We start from the raw sequence: 3,780 nt of genomic DNA, 5'->3' as shown, positions 1-3,780 counted from the left end.
TTGGAAAGAGTCTTGTCACCCCTCTCCCCATGTGCAGCAGCCAGAAGCTGTCTTCCCTCCAGATTCCTTGGATCTTTGAGCCTGTACCTCCTAGGTTGCGTAGCCCAGTTCTTGTTTCTTACATTCTTCTTTTCCGGAAGAATTAGAGGCTGTTGCTCCTGAATTTTAGTGTTAAATTCCCCAGCCTTGTCCACACACTGGGGGAGTTTAATTCTCCCTCCCATTACACCTGAATCACTAGATTTCCTAATTCCCCAAAACTTGCTTTTGCGATGTCATAGTTCTGGGGTAGCTAAGCCTTTGACCTGCCTCCATGGTCTGCTCAAGCAATGCGGTATCAGGCCTCTAGCCAGCCCCTCTCTATGGGTAGCGACCCACATGCCTCTTCTTTTTGACCAGGTTTGAGGATTGCAGCTTGTTCTCCACTGTGTTCACTGGACTAACATCCAGTTCCTGTGCTTTGCTTTCTCTCCAAGGGCTGTGAGCACTGTGTGTGTGATAGAGGTGGTAATTTTGGTGATACTTCTATGATGCCAATACACACCTCAGTTTCCCTCTGTGATTGGTGTTACTATGATTATAACGAGCAGGAGACATGAGGTGTTTTGTCATGTATCTGTCATGGGGTGATATGAATGGGTTATTAAGGACTGGCTGGGACCAACCTACATCAATGGAATACCCGACAGAGACAAGGGAATAATTGTCAGCGGTCCATGGGAGGATCTCCGTTTGGCTGAGTGAAGTATACATGGACTCGTTATGTTTTTGGGACCAGGAAGAACTGAGCTCGCAGACGCCGGGAGCTCTACCGGAGCGAAGACAAATGGACAGTCACAGTGAAAGGAAACCAAAACGTTTTCTACAGCAGCATGGCTCAAGGGTATTGGCCAGTATGGACTATATTGTCTTTTTTGCTTCCCTGTGCTAATCTAAGGACTTTCCAATGCTGCGTTTCAGTTGACTAATAAACCCTGCTATGTTTTAAAAGTCAAGTGTCACAGCAAAAACTTGCTCTGTGCATTGACTGAGGAACAGTCGCTGAACAGGAGTGTCGTTCAGCTGGACCAGCTGACAGGTTGAAATAGGAGTGTTGAAGCCAGAGGCTCAGTCTCAGGTGTTGAAGCTACATGGCCTATCCTTGTGGAAGAGTGGGACCCCTCGGGGGTCTAGTGCACTCAAGGGGCACCTCCCAAGGACTGTTTAAAAGCCAGGGCATTGCACAGATCCTATGGATCCATGACAGTGCGCCTTATGGGGAAAACATATAAAACAAGAAAAGGATCAAAATGTGTATTTACCATCACCCCTTCATCAGTTCTCGTGGGGAATCCCTGATCAGTTCCAAAATGTATTAAAACCTTCCTTAAAGGCTTACCTGTTGGTTATCAGGTCATGTCAGTTTTGTTAGAGGGCTTTCCCTTCACCCTCCCACTTCCCTGGTTCTTGTCACACAGACAGGAAGCAGCAAAAGACCAGAAGTCCGAAGGGCAGATAATGTTTATTGGGGTTAGTTTCCAAGCAGGCATATTCCGAAGCCCTTCACAGCAGTCGGGCTTCTCTCTATACGTGATAGAGTCTGTTCCCCAGTGTTCCCTTCCCAGCTCTGATACCGCATTTTCCCTGTTTCCCCCATCCCAGTTCTGACGCCACAGAGCCTTGCCAGTGTCCCCATTCCCTGTTCCCTGTTTCTGTTGTCCCCCCTTAAGAAACATGATTCCAATTTCCTTTCCCCCTCCTGTTTGACCCCATATTCTCATAGTCATATTCTCAGCTAAACCTTAACCAATCATTTTACTGAAATTTAACTAACCAATTCTAACATATTGTAACATAATTCTCTAACCAATTATATCCCTCTACGTAATTTACTTACACCTAGCAACATTAATTTTACAGCAGAAAGAAACAATTAGAGAACCAGACTGATTAACAAGGTAAAAGTGGTGGCCATAAAGATAAAACAATACATAAATGAGGGTTTCACAACCATTGATAAGTGATTTCTTGCCAGACAGGATGCTATCAAACTAAGTTTTCTTTAACCATCTTAAGATCTGTTTCTTTATCTGGTGGTGATGGGTTCTATACGGACAGGATCGTCTTCCTAACAGCCCAATAGCACCTTATTTCAGTGTGACTGGTTTGGGATGTGACCCTACGCTTCCCAGCTTATGGCTGCTCCTGCTGCTTAGCCAAAGGCCTTAGCCTAAGAACAAGGCCTCAGACTATCCTAGTGAGAGAAGGCCCAGACACAGGCAGACTGTGATTTTGATTCTTTGTTTTTATACCTCTGTAACTAGCTAAGTGATAAAAATACACCTAAGTTCTTTAAGTATAGACTTTACAGGCAGGCCTGAATATCCCTATTCTAACAGTGGGTTCTACTCCTTCCCCCATTCTGTGTCTCTGTCTTGTCTATTTAGATTGTAAATTCTTCAGGGCATGGGCCATCTACTGTTCTGTGTTTGTACTGTGCCTAGCACAATGGGGACCCACTGTTAGTTGGACTTTAGGCACTAAGGTAATGAATATGATTTATAATAATAATAACTCTCCTGCCACTTTGAGCCAAGGAAGCTGGCCTTGGTATTTTACTGCTTAAAAATGAGCTGGGATTAAAACCATGGAATATTCTTTGTGACAAGTATCCCACAAATTCCACTGACCTCCCTTGTTTTCTTTGCCTGGAGTAGGGTTTCCAGTTTCCAAACCTGATGTGATCTTGCAGCTGGAACGAGGGGAAGAGCCGTGGGTCCCAGACCTCCAGGGTTCTGAGAAAGAAGTGCTCCTGAGAGCTGCCTGCATAGGTGAGGAATTGGTTAAACCAACTCAACAACTGTTTAGGAATGCAGGAAAAATTTGGGATGCCCTACAAAGACCCCGTGAGCTCTCCAAGTTCAGGATAGTTCCCTGCAGAATGGAATCGTTATGGCAGATGTCACACATGGCTTCCCAGCTATTCTGACTGACAACTGGCAGCAGGTCCCTCCCCGATTTTGCTTTCCCGTGAGTGTTCTGGTGAGATGCGGTCCAAAACTGATCCCTTCCTCTCTCCTCTGGGGAAGGGTTTGCGAAAAATCAGCTCCTGATAGGTTTGATCTCTCCCACACATATTTTGTTTTGTTCATCCCTTTTTCCATTACTCTCTCTGAGATTTCCTTTCTTTCCGGCGCAGGGAGTGACTTATGTCTGGATTCTCTGTGTCTCCCATTCAGGTGATGGGATGGTGAGTGAGAATGAGGAGGAGAAACCTCAGCAGGAAGATGCTGAGCAAGTGGAACCACATGGAACGTTATCAGGAAGATCCAAAGGGAATGTTTCCGGGAGTTGTGCACTCCGAGAAAAAGCAAAAGCCTGTGAGACTCAGCAGATGCCAGAGGAAAACTTCAGTAGCCACTCAGACCTTATTACACGTGACAGAATCAACTTGGAAGGGAGACCCTACACATGCCATGAGTGTGGGAAAAGCTTCAGTTGGAACTCTGCCCTTATCACACATTGGAGAACCCACACTGGAGAGAAGCCCTACACATCCTCTGAGTGTGGGAAAAGCTTTAGTCAGCGTTCAAACCTTATCACACATGAGAGAATCCACACAGGAGAGATGCCCTACACATGCTCTGAGTGCGGGAAAAGCTTTAATCGGAGCTCACACCTTATCACACATGAGAGTATCCACACAGGAGAGAAGCCCTACATGTGCTCTGAGTGCGGGAAAAGCTTTAGTCAGCACTCAACCCTTATCACACATCAGAGAATCCACACAGGAGAGATGCC

The 3,780-nt window shown here is 45.8% G+C and overlaps 1 pseudogene; it reads left to right on the top strand.

The window, feature by feature from the left end:
* Nucleotides 1–2,598: 2,598 nt before the first annotated feature.
* LOC113408359 overlaps nucleotides 2,599–3,780 on the top strand; it is a 1,747-nt pseudogene continuing 565 nt past the window's right edge.

This window comes from Terrapene carolina, unplaced genomic scaffold (genome assembly GCF_002925995.2).
Source record: "Terrapene carolina triunguis isolate 2854851 unplaced genomic scaffold, T_m_triunguis-2.0 Scaffold10345, whole genome shotgun sequence".
Lineage (NCBI taxonomy): Eukaryota > Metazoa > Chordata > Testudines > Emydidae > Terrapene > Terrapene triunguis.
Note: the sequence above shows the minus strand (reverse complement) of the source record. Positions and strands in the feature narration are given on the sequence as shown.